This window comes from Callorhinus ursinus, unplaced genomic scaffold, assembly GCF_003265705.2.
Source record: "Callorhinus ursinus isolate GAN/ISIS: 27379988/994484 unplaced genomic scaffold, GSC_fseal_2.0 scaffold29, whole genome shotgun sequence".
NCBI classification, from domain to species: domain Eukaryota; kingdom Metazoa; phylum Chordata; class Mammalia; order Carnivora; family Otariidae; genus Callorhinus; species Callorhinus ursinus.
Window position 1 is genome coordinate 20,282,589 of NW_027397091.1, and position 16,077 is coordinate 20,298,665.

A 16,077-nucleotide genomic window follows, 5' to 3' on the forward strand; every position below is an offset into this window, starting at 1 on the left:
ACCTAGGAGTAGAATTGTTTGGTCATAAGGTAAGCATAGCTTAGCTTTCTAAGAAACCACTAAAGAATTTTTCAGAGTAGCTCTACTGCCTCATCTTCCCACCTGCAATGAGCAAGGGTCCAACTGCCCCATGGCCTCATCAAGACTTGCTTGCTGTGGCCAGGGCTATTTGATGTAGCCATCCCCATGGGGTTTGTGGTGGAACTTCATTGTGATTTAATTTGCATTTCCCTGATGCTTAAGGAGATTGAGCACTTCTTCATGTGCTTATGCACCATTCCTATATTCTTTGAGAGCATTTTTAAGGCTTCTGCAAAGTTTTGGGGCCTAAGCAGTGGCACCCAGAGTTTACCATGCAGGCTTCCATTACCTGCCTGGCCTCTCTCCACCTGATCTTCCCTTTACCCCCACATCCTTCCCTCCCAGACTCTTTTCCCTTGTTCAGAAGTCTTAAAATCAGCAGACCCCTGAGCCCAGGGGAGAGAAGGACTAATACTCTGTACTTAATTCCAACATGTGGGTTTTTCCCAACACATCCAAGCCATTTTCGAACGCCAGCTGGGTGTCCTATGATTCAATTCAATTCTGTCTCCAGGGAGACAATGTCAGATCCCACAGGTAATGATGAGTGAACAGAAGGCAAGCAGAGGACAAAGCAGAAGCTGACACCCCCCACACCTCCCCCATGGGATATATGTGACATTCCTCAGGCACTCCTGGCTGCCCTAAAGGAGAAACAAATAGTTAATGTATAGAGATCATAATCCTACAAGACACGAGTCTCCCTCAGTTTACAAATGTCTTAGCAATCTACAAGAATGAAGCATTCCTATCATCAGTAACCTAGCTTCCAGAAGGAAATGTAGATACAATTAAATGCCTTTATAACCTGCAGCCTATTGACAGATAATTGAAGCAGGTGGAGTGTAATGTTCCTCCAGGAAGCTCCCAACTATCTTCATGTTAATGCCTTACTAGAGGGGTAAACAACCTTAACTTGACAAGGGCAAGGTCTCCGGGAGGTCCTCTTTAGCATATGAAAGTTCTTTTGAAACCTCCCTTTTCCCTTACCTCCCCCAACCCCATGGTATATAATCAGCCACCCCTTACAAACCCGGGGCAGCAGCTTTTTCTGCCCACAGGTCCTATCCCCATGCTTTAATAAACCACCATTTTGCACGAAAGACGTCTCAAGAATTCTTTCTTAGTCATCGGCTCCAGACCCCACCCTACCGAACCTCACCTATATTCCAAAACCCCGTCATATGGCGCCTGAACGTGGGGCTTTGAGTCTTTACATCCGGACTCTGAGCTTTGGTGCAAAATTGGTGAGTACTTTCTCTCCTCTTCCTTTACTCTCATTCCAGGAGCTCTTCAAGGAGTACGGTCTTATTGGAACACTTTCATATCAATTGCTCAGGCTGCAATCCTCTAGCCCATGGCTACTCTACAGGGAGGGGAAAGCCTGCCTTTTGGCTGGAAGTTAGTAACCCGGCCGGGATGGTTAATAAGACCCAGAAATTTGATGCCCTCTCTTCACTGCTGCCCTTATACAATGTCGTCTGTCTTGGGCACGGGACAGCTACCTAAGTCACCAGGACGGCTGCCAATCTTAAAGACTCCCATGTGAGGTTTCCTCCTGATTGATCTAATGTGATCCCCTTCACATCCCTGGTCTAGCTGCTTCTGGCCACGGGAACTCCACCCGGAGCCGGCCAAAACTAGTACCCAATTGAATTAAGACCCAACCAGGGACTGTTTCCTAGGGAAGTTGGCTATAATGACTACATGTGTTGGAATGTCGCTTAAATCATGATGGATTTCCATCTTTACTGTTTTCCGTCAGTGTCCTCTACTAACTAGTAGAGCTACAAAATTTGGTAATTTCCCCTTATAAAATTTTTCTAGTATTTTCCATTGGTTAAGACAGCAGGGCAGTGCGCAACCTTCAGTACATAGGATAGTACGGCACGAGTGTTTCCGTCCATTCACCAGGCACCCATCGGCAGCCTAGGATGCGATGGGGTGGGGGAGGGATGCCGGCATCCTTCCAGGGCCTTTTATGGCAGGAATGCCTTCGTGGAAAGCAGGATGGTGATCAATAGTGATTTTTGTTTGAGGGACGCCTCTGGTGGCATTTGACACACGGAACCTCTGACATATCCTGTGTGGGACGCCACCCGGGAGTCGGGGGATTTTGGTAATGGACCTTCTTTACTTTTCTGGGACCATGGCCTCATTAGGCTTCTTTGGTTCCCAAGGACTCTCCCTTGGGTGCCTTTTAACCCACTGGAAACAATCAGATTACAAACTTAGGAAAGGATTAAGCTCCTGTAACACTGCCTGGCCTCAGTGGGATCTATCAGTTAGATCTCCTCTGCAGGAAATAGGGCAAATGGACCTAGATACCTTCACTGCCCATACATAAGCCTTCATTGCTTTGCACCAGGACCCCGACCTAAGGGCCTCTTGCAGAATGTGATGGCCTGACTGTGTCCGCTAGTAAACCCCCTAGTGACATTGGATGGTAATTATTTAAATAGGCCTCCTCCAACCAAACCCAGGTTGCCGGAGGAAACACAGGCCATTCCTAGCAAAGGGGACTCTGATTCTCTTTCTCTCTGTTCCTCCTAACAGATGGGGGGGAGGGGGTTCTCCCTCACTCGTTTCCCAGGTTAATGGCTATAACTGGAGCCAAATGTGGTTAGTCTCCCTCGGGACGGGGACTTTAAGGAATATTCCCAAGCAGCTATGGAAACTCCCTTTGTTTTGGGGAAATTCCCTGTCTTCTCTGGCCCAACGTGGGCTGCCTATTCCCCCTTGTTGGCGGGAAAACATGGCATCTGCTCTGGTTGAAGGTGATGAGCTCTAAAACCGGAACACTTTCCCTGCCTTCTGGCAGCACTTTGCTTCTTCTCTCTCCCTCCTCCCCCTTCTGTTTCTGCACCACCTTGGAGGCGGCCTGCATGACTGGCTTCTGTACCATCCTCGGTGCCTCAGGCACCATGGCTCCTTCTCCCTTCGTTGTCAAGGCATGAAGAGCACCCCCTGGACCTAACACCACCCACCCCAGATTTCCCCACCAGTGTCTCAAGTAAAAATCGGCAATGGGGAGGATCCAGGTGGAACATAATTCAGTATGTAAAAGTTAAGTTTGTTCGTTTAATTAAGATAGACATGTCTTTCAAGTTGTCAGCACTAACCGTGAAGTTTATTCCATCGAGGTTTACTGAAGGTCAAATAAGCTCATGTTATTTCTGTTGCAAGTTAGCAAAAAGATGACTAAAATGATGGTTAATTGTCTCATCAAAGTTTTCATAGAAGGTAAGATAGCTTTCAAAGCCTTTGGTAACCTAAAACTTTAAAGTTTGCCTGGATAATAAATGGGATTAATTCATTGGACATCTAGGTCTTTTTCAAATAGGATAAAGTGCTAAAGCATTGATTACTGGATGTAGGTTTGTGCTTTTGACTTCTTATTGCAAAGAAACTAAGAATATCTGAGTCTGTTGGTAAACATGCTTTGCTCAACTGATTCACAAGTTTGCCTTCTAAAAGTTTTGGTGTAACAGTTGGTTACTACTTAGCTTTCACTGGAGACTAAGGGTGCAAAATTCTGCTAAATGTAGTTAAGACTTGGGAAATCCTTGGAAAGTAATTTTAGGTGTGGTCAGGACAGACTAAGATTGAAAAGAATGGATTTTAAAGGCACACTGGTATAAGATTGAAATTCTCCCTGTTCAAAACACAAGGTTTCTTGAATTGTTCATCTGCTCTGGATAAGAAAATGTAAACAAAGTTTTTTTTTTTCTCTTCTCTGTTCAGAAAATCAGTTTCTATGTTTTGTCATTATCAGGTCTTCAATCACTTGGTTCATTTCTCAATATTAAAGGAGCTAAATTTTGCTAACGACTATAGCACCCTACATATTTGCCTTTCAAATCTCTTATTGTCACCTTGGTTAAATAAAAATAATTGTTTTATAATGATCTGTAGGAAAAGTTTTCAATTAGCGATAATCATGCCTCGGATAAACCTCATTGGGTTATCCTATTCAGGCATGTGCTATAACTTCCTAAGGTTTTAATGAACTTCCCAAGATTTAAATTGTAAATGAACTCATTAGGCCTTTCATTTGGTATGCTAAGTCACTCCGGAAGTACTGTTAAAACAAATGATAAGCCTTAGGTTACATTTGGGTAAATGCTATAACTGTTGTAGAGGTTATATGCAATTCCTAAAGTTTTAATGTTTTAATATAAGGTCATCATCACTCAATATTCTGGCTATTGAAGTGTTATGTGTCACAGAAATAACCTGATTTCCTTGCCAGCTATATTGTAAACTCATCTCATCAGATCTTTAACCATGTCTATTCTGAGTTTTTGTCATTTATAATTGCTCTTATTCTCTTGCAAAATGAGCTTCATCTTCAAGGAGATTCACAAAAAGGACTTTTAGGACAAATACAGGTATTCAATATCTTTAAAATCCTAAAACTGAAATGGGTAAGAATTTCCAGAACTAACGCTACACTCAAACTAAATAAGAAATAGTAACATGGGACTAAATAAACTAAAAATATGATTATAGTTCTGTACTCTTTTTTTTTTGAAAAACGTGGCTGGTTCTCTAATGTTTACTCTTCCAGACTAAGGAGACTTTCTCTTAAGATCTCAACAACTAAACAGAAATGTGATAAAATACTCATTTGTGAACAAATTGAAGCATTTAACTTTTCTTTCTACCTGAATCCTCCAGAATTCAAAAGGTCTCACAAAGTGTTCTTTCTCCCATGGTAATCATAGTCATTTGCATAAGTTCAATAAGAATTTCTTCTTGTAACAGGACATCATTGGAAACGTCAGTTATTTTACCAAGGCTTTGACTGGAATGTCATTGAGAGATATGCATGGACGCAGATATGACCATTTTGCACCAAAAATGTCTCAAGAATTCTTTCCTAGTCATCGGCTCCTGACTCCACCCCGTTGAACCTCCCCTATATTCCAAAACCCCATCAGTAAGGGCTCAGCCCTACAAGGCTGTCCCCATTTCAGAGGCCAGTTGCAAGTCCTGGTTGACCCCTGTGCTTCTGGCTACTTAGCTATAGACTGAAGGATCCCACTACGCCCACCTTGGGTTCGATTAATGCCCTAGAGCAGTTCACAGAACTCAGAGAATCATTTTACTTACTATATCACTGGTTTTATTATAAAGGGAAATAACTCAGGAACAGCCATATGATAGAGATGCATAGAGCAAGGTGTGAGGAAAGGGCACAGGGCTTACACACTCTCTCCAAGTGTGCCACTCTCCCAGAATCTTCACGCATTCACCAAGCAGGATGCTCTCTGAATTCCATCCTTTTGAGTTTTTATGGAAGCTTCCTTATATAATCACGGTGGACTGGGCATTGGTGATTGATTCCTGACCACCTCCACAGGTTATGAGGTAGGACTGAACGTCTTAAGCCTCTCATCACAAGGTTGGGTCCCCAGGCAACCAACACCCCATCCTTGTTAACATAAAGTCACTTTGTTAACATAACAAAAGACACCTTTATTGCTCTCACCACAGGAAACTCCAAGGGTTTTAGGAGCTCTGTGCCAGAACTGGGGGCAAAAACCAAATATATATTTCTCACTATAAATCACAAGATCACAGGGACAGGGATGGTTTCAGCCTGGCTCCAAGCGTTTCCTCAGCAGGGAGTATTCTCCCCAGTAGGGACTCTGATACCAACTAAAAGGAAACAAACTTTGGCCACCGTCTTATGTATAAAATGTTAATGGTATACAGCAGGTATTCCATAAGTGACAGCTCCTCCACCTTGGCTGCCCTACTAAGGGAGATGCTGGTGAACCAGAACCTCACATCCCAAGGGCACACCCTCCCAGGGAACCTCCAAAGACAACTCAAGAGTTCCATCTCCAGAAGAGACTAGAACTGTATCTGAAGCCAGGCTTCCTGATTTGTACATCCAGTCCCCAAATCCCACCAGTCCCCAAAGTCCCCTTTGTGGGTGCTGCCTTTGGCCTTGGACCCCAAGCTGGTCCATCCTCCAGCCCGTATGCTTCCAGGCAAGGGCAAGAGAACTCTTTACTTCCCTCCCCTTGGGCTCTCTTACACAAGGGAACATCCCTGAAAGCCTCTCTACAAAACAAGAGCTCAGTCTTACCACTTAATACCTCCCTCTACAACCTCCCTCCTGGCAAAACGGTGGACTTGGGGTGGTGTTCCCGGACCTGTTCATTTCTGGTGAAAGGAGCACTGAACCAGGGATGGGCTGGTCTCTGTTTGCAAATGAAGAGCTGCAGAGTTTGGATGAGGGGCTCAGCCCTGGCAAGGAGGGCCCCCCACTCTGACAGGTGAGGGTCTGGGAGCTCCATCAGTTTGGGCTTCACTAGAGAGGTCAGAGCAGCCACATGGGGTTTTGCCAGAGAACACACTGGGGGAAGCTCAGAGTGCTAGAGGCAGGACAGGGAGGAGTGGGCCTAGAGAGGCCCTGCTTTCCAGCCTCTGTACCATCATTTTGGGTGGGCCCTGCAGTGAGGAGACCGGATTTAACTCCCAGGCACCTCTCCCTGAAGCTTCCCTGTGACACTGGCTGTAATGTTCCCGCAACTCAACCTGAGTGCGCTTTTTCCGGTGACATTGGGCCTCTAGATGGGGTCACCGAGGTTTTCATGCGTCTCTTCCTGGCCTCTCCACCCCTCAGAAAAATTCACCAGCAAAGATTCAGAAGGGGCAGTGCTCAAGGCAAATGTCAGGCATCATGAGCCGTGACTCCAGGAAGTGATGGCAGGGAAGGGGAAGGGCACTTTGTTCTGGGAAGAGCGTGGAGCCAAGGTGCCACAAAGACAGGCTGGCCACACCCAGACCTTAGCTCCAGCTATTTCCACCAAGGAAACTTGCATCCCTAGGCCGCAGGCCACAGGGGTGTGGGGATGGGGGGGCCAGGGAGGAAAGGGTGGACCCCTGAGCCATGCAGAGAGGATCCAGATGTCATGGACGCCAATGCAGAGGTGAGCTCTCTTGGCAAAGATCATTGTGGTGACAGTGTACAGGGTCCCACCAGGCTCCAGGGAAAGAATGATTTCTTCATGAGTAAGCAGCTTTTGGAAGCCTATTCTGAAAAATAATCTGCAGTGAGACCCACTTTTAACTCCCTGACAGATGAGCTGTGTTCAAATGTACTATGGGACTCCAGTGAGTTGTCAGCCAGACTTGGATGGCTTGGGGCAGGCAGTTTGTGTCACAAACTGGGCCACACGTACCAGGGTGACACTAGCTAGAGTGCTAGAGAACAGAGCTCCCATGGGCAGGTACCATCGAAACAGGAATTTCTATGAATGACCCCACCTCTTCTCCTTGAAAGGACCCCACCATTCTGCCAAACGCCCCTCACCTCTAAATGTCAACTTGGAGGGAAGGGAAGAGGGTCTTCATCCCACTGTACTTTAAGGGAAGTTGCACAAACCATATTTCTCTGAATCAAAAATAGCTGCCTGATCATTATTTCAAACGGTTTCCATCCCTTCCTCTGACACAATTCCAGTGCAAGAAGCCTGTCTTGCCTGCCAACTGTCTCTCAACTAAATAATACTAGATGTATAAATTGTACCCAAGTGATGTCTAAAACATATATATATTTAAATTAAATATATAAAGATAATACATATTTGTAATATAAATATAATATATTTATATATAAATATATTTACATCTAAATTTATATAATCTGGGGCGCCTGGGTGGCTCAGTCATTAAGCATCTGCCTTTGGCTCAGGTCATGATCCTGGGGTCCTGGAATCGAGCCCTGCATCGGGCTCCCTGCTCCGCAGGAAGCTTGCTTCTCCCTCTCCCACTCCCCCTGCTTGTGTTCCCTCTCTTGCTGTGTCTCTCTCTCTGTCAAATAAAATCTAAATAAATAAATAAATAAATAAATAAATAAATAAATAAATACATTTATATAATCTACTTGACTCATAAAAGTCACCCTGAATAAGGCAGTCTATGTGGTCACCTGAGCTTTGTTATTAGGCATGGGTCAGATTCAAGTCCCAAATTGCCTGACAGCCATGTCACTGGACCCAGAGTGCCAGTAAGAAGAATTACTTCCTGAAATAAGCTGGATCAATGAACTTTAGACTACCCTAGTCAGGAACTGTAGTGGCCAATAAATGTGCAAAGACACCTGTCCTTCTCGGTCTTCAGGGAAATGCAAAGTAAAGCAAGGATCCACCTTCCTGCTTCTCAAGCTCAGAAGGGCAGCTTTATGCTCTGCTGTTGCTTTCTCAAATTAATGGGAATGGAGGGGGAAAAGGAGGAATCACCATGACCTACAATTTATAATTTTTTATATATAAACAAAATTTTGAAGATTATATGACAGAAGATTAACATTGGTGCACTTTGAAGGATATGTGAGTGCTATTTTGTTCTCTGTGTTTTTCAGTTTTTAATATATATATTTATATACATATATACACAAATACACATGTAAAGTATATTTATAATATATATAATTTCAGAGGTAATATTTATAAAATTTAATATATATATATATATATACAATTTAAAGAAAAAAACAGTGAAGATGGGAAACAGGAATAATCCAGGGAGAGGACATGCCAGCCCAAAGCTATGAGTGGCAAGTCTGGACCTGCCTCTGCAAGTCATCCCAAAATGGGACCAGGACAAACTCCCAGGTGCGTGGGGGGTCCCTGGAGGTGGCGACGTGGTGGTACTGGCCATGCCAGCACTCTTCCCACAAGAAGATGCAGATAATCCTGGGAAGGCTACCACCCAGTTCCAGGGGCCGGCAGTGGCTGGTGAGAGAAATGTGCTGTGGTTTCTAACGGGAGCTGCCCTCTATAAGCTGCTCTGGGCCTTCTTCATGGTAGTAGCCTTTCCTCCTGAAGCAGGAAGGGCATGAGCTGGACGCAGGAGCAGCGTGGCTCGCAGTTAACTGGGGTGGTTGGCCCTGAGCTTCACTGAGCATCATCAGGGGCCCCAGTCCCTCTGGGCGGAAACTGAAACCGACCAATCATTGACTCTGAAAAGCACTGGGGGCGGGGCCAGGCACACTAGCTCCCAGAGGAGTCTGAAGAGGAGAACCACCTAGAAAACAATTCATTTTTGTTATTTACAAACAAACCAACAAAACCCAGATTCCCAGGCCCACCTAACCCACGTTCCAGCAGAAGTTTGGAGGACAGGAGCCCTTTGTCCCAACCCTCACTACCCTTCCTCCTCGGTCTATCCTACACACACACACAATTCTGTTCCCACGCCCCACGTGGGTGGGTGAGCCTGGTCGAATCCCAGCTCCTCTGTCTCTAGCTGGGTGGCCTCCGCAGTGAGACTCAGTTTCTACATTAGTGAAGCAGAAAGAGCATCAACCCACAGCCTGGTTTTGGCTTTCCAGAACATAGTAAATAAACAGCCGTGATGCTGCTGTTGGTCACGATGACGTTGGTGACAGACTCCACAGGCTGAGTGGAGAAGCAGTCAGTGCTCAGCCGGGAGCTCCTGGCCTGGGATGATTTTCAGCCGACTGCCCAGGGGCCAGACCTCATGCGAGCACAGGGCCCTGCCGTCTGCCCAGGGATAAAAGCAAGATCCTTCTAGAGTCACTGACAAAGTGCAGGGTGCCTCTTGCAAATACCACCATGAAGTAGAGTAACCTCCCGTTCATAGGAACATTGTTTTGCCTCTTACCTTGTCAGCATACCATTAGGCCTTGCCCCCAAAACGTGAGGGGGGTGGTCCACCCTGGACCTTAGCATCCTCAAAAATCAGGGTTTGCAGCCTGATACTTAATTACCTTCCAAAAACTAGGGTCATGGTCAGCTATTGTTGTGTGAACACCACTGCAAACTCAGTAACTAAAAACTACTATTTATTATTAACTCTCACAGCTCTGGGTTGACTAGGTTCCACTTGGACGGTTCTCACTCAGGGTCTCCGCACAGTAGCTATGGCTTGAGTCATCTGGAGGCACAAGTGGGCTGAACATCTCAGATGACTGTTATAGGCTGAATTGTGTCCTGCTCCCCCAAAATTCATGTTGAAGTCCTAACCCCAAGGACCTCAAAATATGACCTTAGTTTAGAAACTGGGTCATTGCGGATGTACTTAAGTTAAAATGAGGTCACACTGGAGTAAGGTGGACCCCTAATCCACAGTGGGTGGTGACTGTGACAGGGAAGTTCATCTGGACAAGTCCCACAGAGGAAGACAGTGATAGGGACAGCCCATGCCCGACCTAAAGTGAGCTCAGACACACATGCAGAGAATCTGGAGGTCAACCTGTCCCAGGTCCCTGGCCTCTGAGATTTCACCCAAAAGGTGGAGCCCATGGAGGTGTGCTGTTCAGGTCTCTCTCCAGGAGAAGCTGGTGGACAGCCTTCAGCTGTTGCACCTCCAAGTTCACTGTGGCATTCTCATCAAGGCCTCTCTCTCCCCAGGCTGCTCCCAGCTGATGACTGAACATGGCAGGCTGTCCTAGAGCCAGGCCATCCTGCCCCAGTGGGACCCAGTGGGCAACTTTGGCACCAGGGCTCCCCCTGGGTTGACTAGGGTTTCTCAGAGCACTCCTTCCCCAACTGTCTATCCTTCACACTCTCCTTTCCCGGGTGTCAGAGCTGCATTGCACTGGCTTCCTCGACCCTTTCTCCTTTACAGACAGGGAGCTCCCCGGTGAATCTCCTGCATGTCAGATTTCATCTTGGCATCTGCTTCCTGAACTGACACATCATCCAGAGTCAGCCTGAGCATCTTTAATGGCAGGAACTCCCAAGGAAGCCTGTTCTGCTTTGGCATCATTAAAAAGTTCTTTCTTGTTATTTCGTCGGGGTGCTGGCTGAAAACAGAGTTTGACTCAGATGGTTCAGATAGGAACCTTTAATGGAGGGAGACGTACTCCAGTATAAGGGAACAACCAGGGATGATGAGGCACCAGGGATGGGTGATCCTAGAAGTGGTGCACGCCCTGGGGCTGAAGGGGGGGTGCTCTGTGTCCCTGCAGCCTTGAGGGACTGGAGCCACCCGGGGTGCAGCCACCATGAGGCATGGTACCCAGCAAGGAGGGGCAGGGACAGAAGTGCCATGGCCCAGGGGCACAGGATGCAGTCAGCAGGGGCACTGGGCAGGGCAGGGCCACACTGGGGGGGGGTGGCAAGGAGACAGCAGCAGCCCCTTACCAAAGTGCCATGTCCCTTATTTTGTGACCACTTGTGGGTTGTGGCTATCTTTTTTGTTGCAGTTCTCATTTTGTGTTTTATTCAGGATTCCCCAATATTAATGTTTACTTTTACATTTCCCCATCTGCTTCTGGGTTCGTTCTATGGGTCTCATGAGGAAGGGCTGAGGTCTCCGCCCAACACCATCCTTGGACACACTCCATTCCTCATGCTGTCAGCCAAGGCCAGGATGAGCCTTCTGTGGAGGATGTGCCACAGACGGGACCCTGAAGCCATCTCTCTCTGCTCACGCAGATCTTGGGTGGAAACCCTGGGCCATCTGAAAATGTTTACAAATCCACAGAACTCCATAAACCTCTCGCTGACAGCCGCTGATTCCAGAAGTCGGGGACCGCTCCAGCCTGCCTCATTCCATGGATTGTTTGTGCTCACCTAGTATTCCAGCTGTCCGTGCCCTGCACCGCCCACCACCATGCTAAGCTTGCAGATCTCTGGTGATCGGGTGCAGGTCAATGCACACCCACTCAGTGCTTTGAAACCAGAATCAGAGTCCAAGGAAATTTCATCATCATTGAGTTATGATATACAAAATATAGGAAACATACAAAATCCAAATTTACTCAAAAAATCCCAAAGGAGTTGATTGCTTAACTATTATGTTTTATATGGGATGGGCACATGATACGTAAGGCCTGAGTTTTTCTGCCATAGCAGCTTTACTGATGCATCGATCCAAACATGATGCTGTAGCTCTGCTATATAAGCCAGAAAGCCATGACATGGGATAGAATCAAAGCATGCCCTTTCATAAGCACAGCTTCCCAGACTGTGTGAATTGACACAGGAGAACTGGGACTTAAAGTTACAGCAAGCTCTTTATTCTGAAAGCTCTATAACGTTACAGAAATGATTGTAAAATGATGAATGTCTTTGATCTGTGATGGAATTCTCGGACAGTCTTTTCCAGACACACATCAGCTTCAGAAGAAGAGAACATCTTGAATCAACAATCTAAACCCACCCTGAGAGGAACATCCATTCGTCAGGAGCCAATGACCCTGCAGAATGGGGACCCAAATACTCTCCAGCGACCTGCAACCCATACCCCAACCTCCCGTGGCCCCTGCAGGGATACCTGGCCCCTCAGACACCTTGGGGACAGCAGGCCCTGGCATGGGCCAGCCGTGTTGCTGGGACCTTTACACAAGTCAGCCAGCCTGCATGTAGCACCTGCGGGGCAAGGGAGCTTACTCCACATGGTGCTGATTTGACAGCCAGGCCGGCTTGCTCACCACTTCGTCTTTAGTCCTGATGTGCACAGGCCTGGCCTGGCCCAGAGCAGGGCGAGTCAGTGTGTGCACAGGCCTATCTTTGGAAACCACCAGGGAAGGCTGACCTTTACCTGAGCCCAGTGTTCCTGGAAGACAGGTGAGGTAAGAAATCCCCCACCCTTTGTGTTCTGGAAAGACCTTACCGCAAAAGACTACTTTCCTGTACAACTTAGATGAGACTCACCCTTTCTGTCCCCTGTTGACCTGTGACAAGGCCAGCACAGGCTCTCCACCAAACCCCCATTCTTTGCCTCTTGTTAGCTGAACTATGTCGAACCTACTAACCAACCTGAACAAAATGCTGCTCAGTCAAACTCGGGTTAGCTGTCTTTCCTTTCCCCAGGCCCTGAACTTTGCCCACGCCCAGCCTGAGCCAGCACACAGCCCTCCGTGCAGCCCCTCCTGAGAACAGGCGGATGTTGGGGTGATACACCCTGCCACCCCCACCCGTTCACCCCACTGCACCGCTGGTTCTTCCCAGCCTTGTCCAATCCTCCCTATGAAAGGAAGACCCTTAGTGTCTAACCCTGAACACGTTGCAGACCTCAGGTCACAGCACTATGGCAATCCTCCCCTCCTCCTTGCCAGTAAAGTGTCTCCCGGCTGAGGCCAGTATGTTCTTACTTGGCACCATCTTTTACTACCCCTCTCGCTTACCTGCCGTGAGCCACAGCCTCTGGGAGAGTTACCTGCATGGCCTGGGTTACCTAAGTCTGCACAAGGTATTGTTTTTACAAAAGAGCAAGCAAAAGAGAAAGACAGAGAAGGTGAGGCCTGGGTCACCGACAAGTAAGTGAGGCAGTGCTGAAGCCAAGCCAGTCTCTCAGAGCCAAACCCGCCCACTCCTTGCTGAATTCCTGAGTTCCACTTGAGGTCCTTCCTTGTCCCCTTGGCAGCCTGCACACGTCCGTTCTCCACGGAATGAAGAGCTTCCAGGCTCCGGGAGATTCTGCCCAGGAGTTCCCTGGGAACAACTTTCCAGGATTCCTTCTTTCCCCCAAATCACCCAGAAGGTTCACTTAGGGTTTCTTTCCATTTAAGAACTTACTTTACAAAACTCTGAGATGAAAGTGAGTCAGTAAAAAAGTCAGTCAGATGTGTGGTCCTTCCTCAGAGTTGAGAAGGTGTGATGGAGTCTGTGTGCCCAAGGGGCCTGTGGTGGTCCCATGCCACAACTCTTCTTAGATGTGAGCCATACCCCTCCCACCCACAGGTGGGCCCACGTCCCCTACACCCCGAAATACCTCCAACAGGGAAGGATGGACACCACGCCTTATGACTGGAGGTGTGAGCAAGGTGACAAGGGTCAGCTACTACTGGCGTCTGTTCCCTTTCTCGCTCGCGCTCCCCACCCCCGTGCTTGCCCATGGGACCCGCCGCACTGTGAGGGATACCCGGCTGTGCCGGGAGACACACGTGGCATCCCAGCTGAGAGCCACCAGTCTGCAGCTTGTGGGGGGACGAATCTTCCGACGATTGCAGTCCCCGGCCGTCACATCTCCCGGCTGAGGCCCTATCATGGAGCAAACACAAGTCACACACCCTGTCTGAATTCCTGACTCAGGGACCCCATGGGAGATGATAAATCTCCCAGGTTTGGGGGAAATGCATATGAGGCAAAGGGCAACTGTACAGGCGTAGGGGAGAGGGTCAGCGATGCCTGGAAGCCCAGGCCTCCCCCTCCTCCTGCCTGCAGCCGGCCTCTTCCACTGCAGCTCTCCCCGGGCCCAGCCTTGTCTCTCCTGCTCTGCCTGTACCTCAGGCCCCATCTCCCACGACTGGCGGCGTTCCTCTTCTATCTGGGGTCTGTCTGCAGCCTTTCACACAGCATGTTCCCGCCTCAGCTGTCCGTGCAGGGGCCATCGGACAGCCTGATGTCCTGCAGCCGTGTGACTGGGGGAGACGCGGCTTCCCAATCAGAAGTGACATTTCAGATGACACACCCCTGGTGCCTCTGATAAAATCACCCTGCGGGTAAATACCAAGATAGAGAAGCGACTTCAAGAAAGAAGTCACCAACTGGCATTATCTTGACCCCCTCACCTTCAACCACAGCTGAAGCCAGATTTCCAACAGTCCAGCCTGGCTCCACCACCTCCCTCCCTCCTTCGGCTCCTGGGCTCCCACACCCCGCTGCTCCATCCAGCTTCACCCCGACACTGGCTGCTGATACCTCCCTCAGCTTCTCACCACTGACAGCCCCTCCTGGCTTCACGCCCCACCGGGACCAGCAAAACACTGCCACCCTGCCACACCGGGCAGTCCTCGGGTCCCCGGTGCTTCTCCCACACAGGACCCGCTCCCCTTGGCCCTCCTTCCCCCTTCTTTCACCCACTCAAGTCCTCTGCTCCTACTTCCGTGAACAAAGGTGGAAACAAACAGTGCCTGCCCTTTCCCCTCCTCTCCTCACCACCCAGGGGCCCTGGCGGCTGCCTCTGGCCTGCCCCACGCCAGTACTCAGGGTCCTCAGGGACCCACTGCCCACTGGCTCCTTCCCCTGCTTGCCCTCTCCCCTCCACTGGACACAAGACAGGCTCTAGGTCTCTCCAGCCCGGCCTGTCCACCACCTGCCCCCGTGGCACAGGCCAGGCCCCACATCTCTGGGCCTGAACAACCTCCTCACTATAGACAAACTCATTTATTCCCAAGAAGGCTAATAACCCTGTTAATCATGATGACTCATGATGGTAAACCCGGGGCCAATTTCTGGGCCGTGTTCCAGTGGTGATTTTTCCAACTGCCTCAAGACTGCCCCCCTGGGTGCCTCAGGGACGCCATGCCCTGCATGGGGTCAGAAGGGGCTCTGGCTTCCTCCAGCTGTGGAAATCCTGATACTTCCCTTTTCCTCACCCCCAGCAGCAATCCCTGTGGATACAATCCCCAGCTTTCACCCGTGCCTCCTTTTCTCTGTTTTCACTCTTACTGTCTCCCCTGGCCACTGGAACCTCTTTCCTCAATCATAGGTGACCCTTCAACGATGCAAGCATTATGGGCACCGACCCCACCTTGTGCAGCCAAAAATCCACGTATAGCTTTTTTCTCCTCAGAAACTAAACTACTAATAGCCTCCTGTTGACCTTATCAATACATAGTCGAGTGACACCTATTTTGTATGTTATATGTATTATATACTGTATTTTTAAGATAAAATAAGCTAGAGAAAAGAAAATGTTATTAAGAAAATCAAAAGGAAAAGAAAATACATTTACAGCCCTGTACTGAATGTATAAAAAACAATCTGCATTTAAGCAGAACTTCACAGTTCATACCCGTGTTATTCAAGGGTCAGATGTACTTCTAAAGTCTCCAGTGGCCTCAACCCCACCCCCACCCCCTCATATCTCCCACACCCTCCTCATGCCCCCTCTACCACCCCCACCACCCCCACCATCACCTCCTGCTCACCAACCCATTCCCACAGAGCCGCGGTGTCGATGCCCTTTAACATACATGAATTCTGTCACTGCCATGCCTAAAATTCTTCCTTGGCTTCCCAACAAAATTCTCTGTTCCTTGGCATCTGGGCCCGAAGTCAT